The sequence below is a fragment of the Orcinus orca genome, chromosome 12 (genome assembly GCF_937001465.1).
Source record: "Orcinus orca chromosome 12, mOrcOrc1.1, whole genome shotgun sequence".
Taxonomy (NCBI): domain Eukaryota; kingdom Metazoa; phylum Chordata; class Mammalia; order Artiodactyla; family Delphinidae; genus Orcinus; species Orcinus orca.
Window position 1 is genome coordinate 60,438,980 of NC_064570.1, and position 16,373 is coordinate 60,455,352.

The following is a 16,373-nucleotide window of genomic DNA, read 5'->3' on the forward strand; positions in this document are numbered from 1 at the left end:
TCACTGTATTTTACCACATTTACCAAATGAAAGAGTAAGCCATATACTTAGCAGATGCAGAAAAGACTGATAATTAAAAAAATTGCTCATTGAAGGATACTATTAATAATGAAAAGCAAGCCACAAAATGACAGATTAATAGATGATATTTGCCATGTATATAACTGACAAAGGATTAAAATGCAGAATATATAAAACATCAATAAGAATTAAAAATAAACTAATGGAAAAATGGGCAAAAGATATAAGAAAAAAATTTTTCATTTTAAAATGACAGATATTTTAAAGGAAGCTCATTCAACTCAGTATGAAATAATTTGTACTCATGGTCAGAAAAAATTAACAAGTCTGACAATATGAAATGTTGGTGAGGATAAGGAGCAACTGGAACTCACACACTGAAATAAGAATGAAAGATGAATGGATAAACCACTCTGAAAAACAATTTTTCATTATATTGTAAAGTTGAATATGTATCCTTCATATGACTCAGTAATTTCTCCCCTAAATGTGTGACTCATAAAATCTTGCAAAGGTCACCTGAAAGAATGTTTGTGGCAACATAGTTTATAGTAGCCCTAGTAGCAGGAGACTCTGAATGTCTATCAGAGGGAAAATAGATAAATAAGTAGATGTATGGTCATATAACATACTGCTGTATGGCGATAAAACAGATGAATTACAGGTGCCCTCCTTAATACAGATAAACCTCACTACTGAGTGAACTAAGTAAGTTATAAAATCGTAAATACACCACGATTGCATTTTTATAAAGTTAAAAAACAACCAAAATTGATTATTAGGAATTATGATAAATATATGGTAACATGTTATTAAACATAATAACTGTTATTAAAGCTGTTTAAAAAAGCATGATGATGATGATAAACACAAGAATTAGGATGCAATTGAAGATTATCTAACTTCTGGAGTTAGTTGGGATTAGGAAGTTGCAGAGGGTTTCAAATATGTGGAAAATATCTGATTCTTAAGCCAAATTATTTTTATACCTTGCATATATTAGAAACATTATTTTCTATATATGTAATGTTTTGTTTTTAATAGTTTAAAAAATGAGCGGGTGATAAATGAGTAGAAGTAGTATTGATATATATTAAACTGTTCTTTCTTTATGTTTGTCAACAGAGAAGTAATCCATATGGATGTAGTAATATCCTGAGAATATTTTTGTGTGCAAATGGTGGTCATGGAGTTTATTGTCCAAACAGCGAAGATATGGGGATAATTGTGGGCTGATTCAAAGGGTAAATTTCTCAGGGTGACCATTTCGGATGCAAAAGAGAGAAGGAGACAAAGTTTTCTCTCTTTCTTTCAATACTGTTACCGTGAAAGTGTGCAAAGCCAAAACATGGTTCCAATATGTATGATCTTTGTCATATTACTTTACAATAAGACACGAACTGTGTCTTACTATCGTGTCAGAGATTACAAGTTTCAAAAGTAAGAGGCCTTTTACTTTTTATGGTGAAATTGAAACATACTAGGATATAATTTGGGCCTTCTGGTTTCCAATAATGTCTCTATGTTGGTGTGGTTTTGAGGAATTTTATTTACTTGAGGGAGTTGAATTACCATATATCCTATATTCTAAATATCAAATATAAGTTGTTACATCGATTTGATTATAGCTTTCTTTGTTCCATGTGGAGGCAGGCAGTACTATATAAAATCATCAAATTGATTATGTGTCTTGATAAGAGGATATACAGTAAATGGTATTTAAGATTACTTCTATCTCTACTACATGATTTGTAAATTTTGCTAAATGGGTGAAAATAATGCCACAATCACTAGTTTTGCACATATGTAAAAGTGCACTATTCTTCAATTCATAGTTTGTTGGGTTTTCTGGCTTAATTTTCATCTGGTTATTCAGAGTAGCCTCATTCAGCCTGTATAAATGCATTGCTGCTCATCTGAGAGTGCTACATGACTATTTCAATTGCCCGTTCAGGTCTTTCATTGATTCTGTGAAGTAGATCTGTTTCTGCTTTTCTTTAGGAAAGAACTTGAAAGAATTGACATCTAAAGGGCATAAGGAATATTAAAATGCTCTTGGGAAATGTTAGTTCAGAACGCTGGCGTCTTTGAAACGTGTGTGATTGATGTACGGAACTTGGGTGAAGACGGAAAGTGGATGCAGAATCTTAATTTGAACTGTACCTACGTGAATTTACCTGTGCTAGTTTTTCCATTTAGGATTTTAATTTGAACTCTTGCTGTGAGGGCAGATAGGGGCTGATGGCCAGTCAAGGGCACTTTGGAAGCCTCACTGATGAAAGTGTATTGCTCTGTGCTCTATAAGGAGTTATAGAAACCCTCTTCAGTGTGTGGTTATGCAATCCACCTAGTCTGTCAAGGCAGTGGTTTCAATCATTCTCCCCTCTCTCCCTGCCTGTACCCCCTACATATATTTACTGGGTACCATATCCTGTTGATTCCACTTCAGAAGCATTCCTTAAATCTTTGTTTAGGCCCTCCTCGTATCTCTGATGGACCATAGTGGCTTACATCGAACTGAAGATATTATTAAAAGTTTCTCCCTCTACTGAGTGGAACCAAGCACATTTCTACTCTATGATTTTGCTCTCTAAAGCTCAATTTCCCTGGGAGTTCCAGAACATCTTCCACAGTACTCAAGAAAAATCTCAGACTCATGATCATCTCCCTTCCTTGGAGAAAAACCTCCAACAGCTCTTCTTTGACTATAAAATAAAGTCCATTACTTAGCATAGAGACCCTTTGCTACTTTGTCTACTTTTCTCACTGTCTCTTCATCCCTTTCCTAACCCTGTACCATCTGATACACACACACCGCACTATGCTTTAGCCACTTCTCATGACTCCCTATTCTTCAAATATACTGTGTCTTTTTACACCTTTGAGCCTTCACATGTGACCTTTCTTCTATCTCTGATGACTTTCTTCTTGTCACCACCCCCTACCCTTGACCACCTACTTCTCGGTCAAGGTCCAGCTAAAAATCTTTCTCTCTGCAGCTTTCTCAGATCTCTCTGGACACAAGCTGCTCCCATTAGTTCATACATATGTCTCTTTTTCTTTTGCCACATTTGGTAACAGTTATTTTGTACTGTGTGTGTCTCTCTCACTTCAACACACAGTTGACAATTTGGGTGGACTTAAATGAGATATATGAAAAAATATATCCTCCAAAGTCTGTGTAAACTAGGCCAGACAAAATAAGTATATGTTGTACAGTGGGAAAATTTAGATTCACAGATTTAAAAATATCATGGAGTTGGAATAACTAGTAAAGTTCTACTCTTAGTTTTTTCCTTTGTTTCTTTTCCTGGTTCTGAGGGTGGAGTTGAACAGACCTGTGTGTACTTCCGTATCTGTTTTCTGCTTATAACTCAAGACATAACATACTGAGAAAAATACTGGGCTGGAAAGCAGAGGCTATAGATTTTTGCACTAGTTGCTTAAGCACGAGCATGGAAACTACTGCTATGGAAACCGTTTAATCTTTCTGGCACTTGCTTTCCTTAACTATGAAATGAGAACATTATTAGCTGCTTATGATCCCACCCACAGATCAAGCGAGATTAGAATGGAAAAGTCATGAGTGGGTTGGCTGTAGGTGTACTTGACTTGATGGAAAGTGTAATTATAAGTGTAGTTCTTATTTTGAAGGAGGCTATTTTCTAGACCCCTCAAACACTACTTTTGAAAACTAAACAATTTTAAAAATAACTAAAGCCATAACTTCAGGCCATCAATCAAAAATAACCTAAAACAAGCATCATAGAATTGTGGTGGAGTGCTTGATATTAGTCTCTAGGGACATATTCACAAGCCCAGTTTGTTGGAAGCTGAATGTCTTGTGTAGAGAGGGCAAATGAGAATTCTCCTGAGACCTGATGGCACTGGTCGCCCATGAAACAGAACAGCTGACGAGAGCTTTCCATCTGGTTAATTTGTTCTGTGGATACTAACAAAGGAAAAATGTGCTTTGTATGATTTTCTTGGAGGGATTACGTTCAGAATCATGTAATTATGGCAGTGATTACTGAAACAGGTACACTGTAGTTCATGGTAATACGTAAGTGTAACCACATTTTATCAAACATTATATTCTTTACAAAATAAAAAAGTAGGACTCTCATATAGGTTTAATACCATCTTTGATTTTTTTCCTTACTGAGATATAAGAAAAATTTTAAGACATAAAGAATACCACCTTTTAAGGTGCAACTGGATTATCTAGATCTCTGTCTATCCAGATACCAACTTCCTGCTTTTAAACCCATCATTAGGCTTGCCTCAATTTTTATCCCAAAGGAACCACTATCATTTCAATAGGTATAAGCTGTCATTCCTTCTACTCCCCGTAGCCTTGCTATTATTTCTGTAAAAGGTGTTCTGGAAGAGCAAATACAGTTCCTAGGTTGCCTCAGGATCTCCTCAAAGTCTTGAGTTCTCATGTAGTGCTGGGGTTTGGTATATACAAGGACTGAACTAAAAGGTGTGATTTCTCTAAATGTATTTAGCACAGAGTCAGCACATGGTAGGGACAGGATGTTTCCTGCATGTGACTCCCCCAAATCAACCTCATTTTCTGGAGATGGATTCTAATCTAAATATCACTGCAGATCTAATATAAGTATCAGAGAGTATTCCCTCCACCCATCTCTAAGCTTTTTGAAAAATTCAACAAGTACTCCATGGAATACTAAATGTAGTAGTTGTGTCAGTTTTTTTGTTCTGTTTCGTTTTGCTTTGTTTCATTGGTTTTCCTTTCTATTTGAAGATCACCTTCATCATGCTCATTAACTACTATCAGTATCTGAGCCCTAGTAGCTGTTTTCTCAGCAGTGGGAAGGGAGCTCATTGATTCATCTACTTAACACTGTTTCTACCTCCTTCCTCTTGCATGTATTGACAAATGCAAGCATATTTAGCAAGAAGTGTGATCTGCCGTTGTAGAAACTAAGTCTCCTGTGGAAGGACTGAATCTCTAACACATGCTAGTCATATGAATCACCCCCACAGGGCCAGGTATTTGAGTTCACAAGATCACATGAAAACTTCGCTATGGTCTAGTGGAATGTACTTCATCAGACAGGAAATGCAATATCTTTTGTACCGTTTATTCCTTCAGTTTTTGAGTTCAATGTCATGTGTTATAAAGACATTGTGACTGGATCACTGTAAAACCAAGACAGCTATTTTATTTTCCTGGGTGGTTTTTTGTTTGTTTGCTTTTTTGGCCGCGTTGGGTCTTCATTGCTGCACACAGGCTTTCTCTAGTTGTGGCGAGCAGGGGCTACTCTTGCTTGTGGTGCGCAGGCTTCTCATCGCAGTGGCTTCTCTTGTTGAGGAACATGGGCTCTAGGCGCGTGGGCTTCAGTAGTTGCAGCACGTGGGCTCAGTAGTTGTGGCTTGCAGGCTCTAGAGCACAGGCTCAGTAGTTGTGGCACATGGGCTTAGTTGCTCCGTGGCATGTGGGATCCTCCCAGACCCGGGATTGAACCCGTGTCCCCTGCATTGGCAGGCAGACTCCCGACCACTGTGCCACCAGGGAAGTCCCTTCCTGGGTATTTTAAAATAAACTCTAATTTCCTTCCAAAATTAGTGATGAGAAAACTCTGTCTTTAATTAATTCACCTTAAGAAGATGGCAAACATATTCAATTTACACAGTGCCTGAGAGCAGATTAGGGTAATAACCATGGACCCAGGAATTTAGAGGAGCTGAGCCAAGTGCTCCAATCCCCACAGGTGTCGATGCATCTTAAACCCATGTCATCTTGAAAACCTAAAAGTACGTGCTCCTTAGAACATAGAAGAACCAAGCAAAACATACTTTCCATGATTTTCTTTCCAGTAAATGTTTTTAAATATGAGAAATAAACCATTTCTGTTCTGATGAAAGATAGTGTTAGAAACTGTCCAATGAAATGAAGAGCATGCTTTATTTGGAAGGTGGCCAATATAAAATGATAGATGTATTCTTTATCTAATAGAGCCTATAAAGTAGTTTTCTAAATCGAAAAATGGCTTAAAAATGACAACTCCAGTTAAACGAATTGGGAAGAATGTTCAGTCGTTGAACTAAGAGCACGAAATAAGATTTCATAATCAATCACTTAATTCTCTCCTGAGAATGAGACAAGTCTGGCTATATAATATATTGGCTTTCATGTATCCTGGCATTAATGCGCATTATAGATTATGTTGGTTTATGACCTTCTTCAACTTCATAAAACACAATGATGAAAGAAGAGCTCATTTCTGGGCCTTCCGAAACAGAGTCTGTCAAAAAGTTCTAAAGCTGCAGACATTTTTGAATTTTAGGGTATATGAGCTTGTATTATAAGGTATATATAAAGTATATGAGTTACATTTGTGAGTTGTATTATGGTATGTTCAGTGAAGGCCCTTTGTGTTTCTCTTAGATAATTCTTATATTCTAACTTGTATTATAAATTTTGGAAGGGGGGTTGTTGTATTCCTTATGACCATAATATAAGCTCACTGAGAGCACCGTATCTTACTCATTTCTAGACTCCAAATGGAGCCTGGAAGTGCCCCCACACTTACTGGGTGATCTTTTAAAATGTTGCAGAGAAAACTTACGGTAATTTTTAAAGGATTTCTACTTTATTGAAAGTGGTGATGGCTAAAGACCAAGAAAATAAGCTGAAGCACCTCCAGTTTTGAATTTTCTGTTGGGAGGCATCATTCTGATTCCCTAGTGACTAAGCATGCTAGGTAAACATTCTTCTCTTGATTTATAGGGACAAGGCACCAGATACTCACTCTTTTCCTCTGAACTTGAGGATAACAAATGTCTTATGTCTTTCAAGTCTACCAGCAGTTTAATAAGTGGTTACAGGTGTGGTGTAGATGTCTCTTTGGAACTTCTTATTCTGTTTTCAACAATAGTAGTCATTGCAACCTTTAGACTCCTATGAGCCTGTAGCAAGAGCTCTCCCTAGCCCTTCACTGCCCAGGGATGGGGGTGGCAATCCAGCAGCCTGCCTCTGAGGGCTGGCCATAAGGCATAAGTGCCCCTTGTCATATGCATACAATTTCCAATCATTCTCCAAATTCTTAACTCTCAGTGGATCATTTTCATGATTTTTGTGGGGACAGGTCATAGTAACGGTTTATAAAACTACTCCATTATCAGCATCCCATTTGGCATTTTGACAGCATCTAAATACGTATGTGGCAGAAAACATGACATTTATATTCTGCCTTATGAGGTAGAATGTTGTAAATCATACCCATAGATGGTGCTTTAGAGCAAAGTAGATAATACATACCAAAATACCTTAAAAACAATTATGAGTTATGCAAAAATAAACCTTGCTGAGAATATATAGGAATTAAAGTAATGGTAGACAGAAAATTTTAAGACTATATATAATTTGTTACCCTAATAGTGGTGTAACATTTGGTACTGATCAAAACCAAACTTACCTTCTCATTAACCAACATTTAACTTAAAAACACCTAGTCACTCTTGAAGAAACCACAAAAACAGTGATGAAGAGACAGGGAAGGTAGTGAGATTTACTTTCCACTTGTATATAGCCTTTTGTACCCTTTGAATTTTGTACCAAATGGCCTATTTTAAAAATGAAATCCTAACACAAATCAAAAGGCTAAACTTATTTCCCTTTGAATCACTTGTTCTTGACTATAGAACACAAGAACTAAAAAAGATAGATCAGTTTTAGCTCCTCATTTTACAGGGATAGAAACTAAATTCCAAAGAGGATATTTATAGAGCTAGTATTTCTTTCTAGAAAAATTAGGAAAAATGGAATATACCTGCCAAATTAATTTTTGTAAATACTTAAAAGGAAATACCCACAGTACTACTCAAAGTGAATTTTAACAAGCTTCTTTTTTGGCTGTTTAGAGCCAAACAGCCACTCCCCTCCCATTTTATAAATAGATGCTGACCCAGAGTCTTTAAATGACTGTCTTTAAATCACACTACTTTCAGTGACCTATTCCTGGTCCAAGCTCTTTAGCATTTCAGACCTTTCAAAATCTGGCATCTGCCTTGGCCTGGTTCTGTCAGTTTTAAACCCAACAATATCAAACAGCTCTCTGAACACAGTGAACGTTACTTCTGTAGGTTTCACAAAGAGCTCTTGAGTGCCAAAACAGTGCTTGGCAGTGAAGGTAAACCAGGTCTCTCCCTGTGAAAAGCCTCCACTCTGGCATGGGAGACAGGCTCACAAATAATTACTCTACCCCATCAGTCTTACCAGATCAGGGCCCTGGCTCTCCATACTTCAGCACACACTGTGCACTGTAGCCCTAGCTAATCGTCTTTCCTGCTCAACAGTAAGCTTCAGGCGGGACAAATGCTATATTACCCCCAAACTAACTGGTGTCTAGCATATTATCAGCATGTGCTGGGCACTCACTAAACACTGTGGATGAGAGGGAGTGGGGGGAGAAAGAAGAGAGGGCAGCTGGAAATGCTTGGACGTAGGCACAGGGTGCCCTGGAAATTTCAGGAACTTTCTAGAAAATATCAGGTAACACTTCTAGAGCTGTAGCTTGAAGATGGAATAAAAGCTAGTCTCTAAGAAAAGGTGGGGAAGAGCAGTGGGGCATCCACACAGTTGTGGATGTGGGGAAGCAGCCCACTGGGGGTGTGGACCAGGCGGAGAGCATTGCTAGACCTGCTTGAGGGACCACACCTGGAGGGTGGCATTTTATCCATACCTGGATAGGCAAAAGGTCACTTACAAGATGAGATGCTTTTACATGTCAGAGCTTTAAAAACTCAACTACACATTGCTATGAATATATATTTGCCCACTCTTCTCTTCTTGGCCACCTGAAGACCATACCCTTAAACACAGGTCTGGGATGTATGCTGACAACTAGAAATATCTCTTACTTGGCATTTTAACAGTTTACATTGATGACTTAAATTTATACTAAACTAAAATTAAACTTGCATTTATACAAAAAAGCAGGAATAGTTTTTTGAATTAAAAATCATATAAGAGAACCTCTCATTTCCCTCATGTTTCTATACTGGTCATTTAAAGGAATTTCTCTCTTTTGAAAGTGTTGGGGGTAAAATGTTGGTCCCTTGGCTCACTCATTCTGTTCTACCTGGGGAGCGACTTAATTGAGAAGCAACTGGGCAAAGGGGTCTGCTCAAGTGCCACTCACTTCCCTTCCCCTCCTTCCAGTGGGATTTGCCAGTGCACAGGCCTAAACTCTGCCCTCCTTCCTGGAGGGAGCCCACTATAGCTGCCCAGCCCCATGAGGGGGCACTGGGTTAGAGTTCTCTACCCCACTGCAAATAAGTTCAATTCAGGATGGGAGGGGCAGTCTCAGGGAAAAGCTTTGTTTTCCAACCCAGCCTTAACAATAATAACATTGATAATAAATGGATTCATATATGACACGTGTGTCTATTTCACAATTGTCTTAGAACTCTGAAAGAAGAGGCTCATGATTAAGTGGGACTTTCAAATCCACACATACATTACAATAAAGGTGGCTTTATTCCTAAGTCCTTTTGCTGTACTGCATGCATATATGTATGTGGCAGGAGGGAAGAAAAGAGAGAATAATATATATACCAGTTTTTATTAACCAGGATGGTAAATTAGGATTCTCTAATTTTGCTAGGTTTGTAGTTTAAAACTTAACAGAAACAAAATGAAGAAATGAATAGCATTATTTCTAAGTTCTTGGCTCAGTCAAAAACCAAACAAAATAATAAATATTCTAATTACCTTAACCAATAATTCTGTTTTAAATGTGTTTGGTAATTTAACTTGTTATCTAGTTCCTCTTTAGGTTACAGTTTATAAGATTTTTTGATTTTGAGTATCAGTTTTTCAGGTGGAATTCTGATAATGGCATATATTTATTTTTATTAATCAATTTTTCAGATCATTTGGTGCCTAAGTGAAAAATATCATAAGTGAAGTACCAATAGGTATTCTAATAATAATTTATGGTTTACAAAGTGCTTTCATGTATATTATCTAGAACAGTCATTCTTAAACATTTTTAGGTTAAGAATTTTTTAGCACCTAATGAAAGCTATTTACCTCTTCTTAAAAATATATTCATATTCCTGCGTTCACAGAACTTTCTCAGACCTGATGAAGCCAGGGTTCTTGGAACCAGGCTGTAGAGTGGAGGTTGCCAACTACATCCCAAGAACCAAAATCTAGCCACAACCTGTGTTTGCATGGCTTGAGACCTAAACATAGCTTTTACTTTTTTAAGTGATCAAAAAAAAATCAAAAGAAGGATACATTTTTTTTGACATCTGAAATTATATGACATTCAAGTTTCAGTATCTATAAAGTTTTACTGGAACACATCCTCAGTCCATGGCTACTTTTGAACTATTATGGCAGAGTTGCTTAGTTTTGAAACCTAAAATATTTCCTGTCTGACTCTACAGAAAACATAAAATACATTTTGTGTTTTTTAGTCATATTTTGTTGCATGTTTGTTAAATTACACTTAACTAGGGTTTGAAAAGGACTTCTGCACACTGCTTAAAAGCATCTAAAATTATTTACTAAATGACTTTAAAAATAATACTAGAAATCATTAACATGGTGTTTGGAAAAGTACTTAATGACGTGGCAAAATGCTCCTGATATTGCTTTAAGTGAAAAAAAAAGTAGGAATTAAATAATCAGTGTGATATCAACCACATAAATACGTTTGAAGAGTAGGAGACAAGTTTAGAAGAAAATATGCTTGATTAAAGTTATAGATTTTTAAAAAAGATTTTTACTGTTCATTACTTTCTAAATTGTACAATGCATAATGTATCACTTTGAAAATAAGGAAAAGTATTGAACAAAATTCGAGTGCATTCAGTTTAAAAAAAACTCAAAGATTAGAATCTTCTGTAATAGTATAACTGCAGAAATTTTCAAGGGAACAAATTAATAGAATGAATGTAATTACAAGACCAGAAATCATTTTTAAATCTTACTTCCTTTAGGTGGCATGACAGCTTGGTGTCAGATGCTTTTTTTTTTTTTTTCCTGCATGCAAATTATACCCATGAATCTGTTAAAGAAGTGCTGAATTTTATGGGAAGAAAAAATTTTACGTAACATCAAAGCATTTTTCTATACTGAGAAGCCTTTGGTCAAACTTTATGATAGGCATCTCCTTGTTCACCCATGAAATTGTCATCAGCACAGTGCAAGGATTCATGATATAAGCAAAATTGAACAGCTTGACCAGTGTTTCTGTAGATACTATACTGACTTGATCTACTTGGTGAATGAATGAGTGAATACATGAATGAATGAATTACCTGTATGTATGACTTTTTGGCCCTGTAAAAAAAAAGATAAATAGTTTGATACCTTGACCAGGACAACTATTAATAGTCTTTTTAAAAGTATTAGGAATTACATGATTATGATAATTTACTTAAATTGTCTTATGAACAGTAAGGATCATTAAATATAAAGGATCGTTAAAAAGGACAGAATCAAGCTGGAAGACAAGAACCCCAGAAGCCCATTTCCCCACCATCTTCAGCGTGTACTATCATTAAAATTAAATTGAAAATAAAACCCAAAGCGTATTCTTAAAGAGGGGAGAATCTGATACATCAAAATGATCTACTGAAAAATAAAACTCAGGGTCCATTGATGATACTGCTCTGGCAAAATGAATAAGCAAAGGAAAATCTCAAAGCTTTGCCAACAATCAAGTAAGATGGGTTTAAGGTCCAGTAGCAACAGAATTGTATGAGCAGAATTTGAGAAGAGATAAAAGCAAAAGTGACTACTGATAGCATTACTCTAAAACAGAATTCTACAAAATGGGTGTTTTTATTCCATCTTTAAAGTAGTGAGGCAAACTGGTGTGCCCGAGTTCACAGAAGACTCAACATGGACCAGACTTCAAAGCTTTGACTCTCTTCTCTGTCATTCTTGCACTGACTTTCTAGCCTTGCATATTTATTTAATGAATTAAAAAATTTTTTTCCTTTCCGGTGGGTTAACAATCCAACCCAGAGGCAGCAGTTGGAGAGAAGCTCATTCTATTATATCCAATATTTCCCTTTACTCCAACCAGATCTTAAATCTTTCTGTTCCCTGACTCCATGTCTCATTTTATGGGGCTTTAGAAATGTGTATATAAAATGCATTGATTCTTACTGATCATCTGAAGCCTGCAACAGTGTGTGGGATGCTAGAAATTCAGCGGTAATTGCCGCAGTCCCTTCTCTAAAAGAGCATACAGTCCTGTAGGAGATACAGATAAATGAGTTTACAGTGTGAGCCCAAGAGGGCACATCGGTAGTATGAGGATATGCAGAAGTGGCACCAAACAGATTTGGGTGGAGGATGGTCTATAAGTTCTTTCCAGAGAAGGGAGCACTTGAGGGTGACTAGGGTGAGTTAGGTCTGTATGCAGAGAGCTCTTCTTTGGGTATATAAATTGAGGGAGAGGTGGAGTTCATCTCTAGTTTCTGGCTTGAGCAACTAGTTGTTGCCCATGGAGGCCTGGCAGAAGAGAGGCATTTGCTCAGTTCTTAATCTGCTGAAGGTCATTTGGTATGACTGAGCAGGAGAGAGAGAGAGGGGGCGAGGGCGAGGGTGTGTGTGCGTGCGCGCCTGTGCGCACGCGCATGCACCTTTGTGCGCACATCAGTGCCGTAGTAAAAACTGTTTGGGAGAAGAATGTAGAGGCTAAATTATTCAGGGTCTTAACTAGTAATAATAACAACTTGCACTTAACACTTTTTCTATGCCAGACACTGTTGTAATTTTAATATAACACATTGATTCCTCATTTCAAACCTAAGAAACCTAAGAAAAAGTTATACCATCATGATCTCCATTTCATATACAAGGAAAATGACAGACACAGAGGCTGACTCCTCTAAGTTCCCAGATCTAGTGAGTAATACAGCTGAGACTTGAGCTCCAGCCAATCTAGCATGAAAAGTGTGGTCCATGAACCAGTATTATCAGCATCACCCGGGCACTTGTTAGAAATGCAAAAACTCAGGCACTAACCCAGACCTACACAACCAGAATCTACATTTTAACAAAGACCCAGAGGTGGTTCCTGAGCACTTTAAAGTTTGGGGACATCTGCTGTAACCCACTAAACGCTACTGCTTCTCTTTACTTTGGGAAGGAATCTGGACATTATCCTAAGGCCAGTGGAAAGTCAGGAAAAGGTTTGAAGTAAGAGATTGACAAAATCAAATCTGGTTTTAGACCAGTAGTTTCAGTGTGGACAATGCGGCAGAAGCGGGCAATTCTGGAGGCACGGAGACCCATGAAAGGGCCACTGTTCACCAAGTGAAAGAAGATGGCAGTGACAAAGGAGAGAAGCTGGTGAATGTATGAGGTAGCATGGACAGAATTTGGAGATTCTTTGTGTATACAAGTTGAGGGAGAGGTGGAGTTAGTTCACTTCCAGTTTCTGGCTTGTATCTTGATGTCATTTTCTGTATGAGAACACTTGGGGGAAGTAGGGTGGAAAGTAGGAGAGGGGAATGATGAATTTACTTTTAGATTAAAATGAGATTTGAGAGGACTGTGGGAAAGCCAAGTAGAGCTGTTCAGCCAGGTCCAAAGAGAGAGGGCAGGGAAACCACATACATTACTTGAACATTTTGAAATTCTGTGTCAAAAAGTTTACCTGGCTTGCCCTTCAGGCCCCTTCGCTTCCCGCATTGTATTCACTGGGGTCCAAGCCTGCTCTGGGCAGTCCTGTATTCAGCAGATAATTAGACATACAGGTTTGTAGCTCAGAAAAGATATCTTAGCTGGACATAAAGATTTTGGATTCAGTCATGTAGAATAGATTGTAATTGAAGCAGTGACATTTAGCTCAGAAAGAGAAAGGGAATCTAGGATGTGTAGGGAAGAGGAAGGGGAATCTGTGAAACAGATTGAGAATAGTGGTCGTAGAGGCGGGAGGAAAACCAGGAGTTGGATACCATGGAATCCCTGTGTAAAGAGTGTTTCCAGATGGGGAAAATGGAGAATAAGGTAAAATGCTTCTGAGATACTAAGAAGATAATGAGAAATGTCTGCTGGATTTAACAATACACTAGTGATCAGTGAGAGGCAGGGGAAACGGATAAGGACCAAAGCCAGACTGCAGTTGATTGAGAAGTGGGAGCTAAGAAAGTGGAGATTCTTCACAAGGTGTAGACAATACTTTCACGAGATTGAGCTATGAAGCCGAAGAGTGAGGTAAGTGGAGGAGCTCAGTAATGAAGGAGAAGCTTTTCAAGATGGGGAATTTGAACATGTTTAAATGTTGATAGGAGGAGCCAATAAAGAAGGAAAGGATGAAGATTGTGATCCCTGAAGCAGAGGGTATGAGATAACGGGCACTAGTTTAGATCTTCCCTTTCATGTTCCAATCTACCAATAGGCCGGTATGGGGATTGGGGAGAATGGCCAGAGAAACAGGAAGGTCCCACTGCAGCCACCTCTTCCATATTCTGGGGTCTCTAGAGGCTTAATCCTATCACCCTTCCATTCTAAGCCTTACTCTGCACGAAAGGAACTGTTCTGATACTTGAACCTTCTACTTTTATTTCAGTGGACACATTGCCCAGAAAAAGTATGGCTACGAATTAACTATGTATCTGCTTTGAAAATTAACCCTTAAATGTCATCTTCAGCTAAAATCCTTACCTTAACCGTACCTGTCCTCAGGTGAGGACAGTTGAGAGAGACAGTTTAGACATACTTCCACCGTAAGCCTTTTAAAGATTTGGTAAACCCACCAACCCCAGGGTTTGTCTGGAGCTGAAGTCTGTGATTTCATGGAGAATAGTGGTTCATGATCAGGACCCCTCAAGAATACACAAGGACAGGTTTCAAGAGTCTATCAACTCCAGAAATGTCAAGGAAAAATCCATTTACAATGGGCTTTTTTTTTTTTTTTTTTTTTAATGGGAAGAGGGTCCATTGATTCTCTCAGATTCTTAAGGGAATCTGTGATCCCAAAGTGGTCTAACGTGGAGATAGATAATGCTCAAGCTGATCGTTTTGGAGGGACTCAAGGTGTTACGGCAGGAAGGAGTCTTCTACCTCCTTCTTCCCCTCCTTTTCACAGCTCCTTCCAGGGTACCATAAGGTAACCAAGAAAAATGATGACAATGAGAGAGGAAAAAGGTAATTACAAGAACATGGAAATGTACGGTTGTTTAGCTGACATCTGATTCAGAACTTTCCATGTGAACCCAAGTATTTGGTTTTCAATTCTAAAGAGATCATGTTTCCTAGATTGAAAATGTGAAAAAACAAATCAAAGCTTCTCCAACATGTTCTAGATAAAATTTTATTTTCAATATTATAGTAGAAAGTTACCAGTCTTGCTTAAGGAACCCAAATTAATCCAGCTTTACTCAGAATGTTGTTGGCAAGTATAATAAAAATAAGAGGTAGATTTGTCCCTGAGGTAATGTTACATTAAAGCACAAATCTGGTGCTCTTGTTTAGGTAGAACAGCCCCAGGATTGGCAACTAATGATAACACATGGGAATAAATAGAACAAGTATCGAAAACAGACATCAGAGTTTACCTTCCCCACCAAGCAATTTGGATTATGGCTTTAGGCACATATCATAAATATGTTAAGAAATATCTTGTGTGATACATATATTTGCAATATTTGTGTTAAATTTTAATCCATATACGTTACTAATAAACATGCTGGAATTTATACACGATAGTATTGTGAATGTGAAATGAGGGCTAAAATGGCTTGAGGAATTTCTTACATTTTATTTATAAGAATTACACATTTTATTAATGATTGTTGTTAGTTCCTACATTTGCAAAACAAAAATTGACAAACTGAGGAGTTACATTTGGTTTTCGAATGCATGACAGACACCAAAAAGGGTCTGATTAAAATAGTGAGGGAAAAAGCATAAACACATATGGGAAGCATACTTTTGCTTATGTAACGCTATCCCAGTTTCAAGAAGCAATGCTTTAGATTCATTCAGTGTATTACATATCTGTGTGGGTCAGAAACACAGACATTTTAATTCAATCTTAGAAAGCCTAAGATTAGGAATTGTCTTTATGCCTGCTTGTGAAAAATAGGCAGATTTGTTTTGTTTTTTTTTATAGCAGGAATCTCACTGACTCACTTAAAATCTGTAAATAACTTTAAATTGTGCTCTGGATATGTAAATCCAGCCATAAAATATCCTTAGTGATAAAGTCAGTCATCCAAATAAATTAAGCCAAATAAAACTCCAGTATGGAGTCATTCCTTTTTTATGAATACAATGAAGTTATACCTCCAATTATAAAGACAATTTTCAGAACTAAGGAGGCAACTCAAAAGTTATCTGGCTACAA

The 16,373-nt window shown here is 37.5% G+C and overlaps 1 protein-coding gene across 1 annotated transcript in view; it reads right to left on the reverse strand.

Moving 5' to 3' along the window:
• Window positions 1-16,373, reverse strand: part of FHL5 (four and a half LIM domains 5) — a 39,125-nt gene that overhangs the window by 19,125 nt on the left and 3,627 nt on the right. The window lies entirely within an intron of this gene.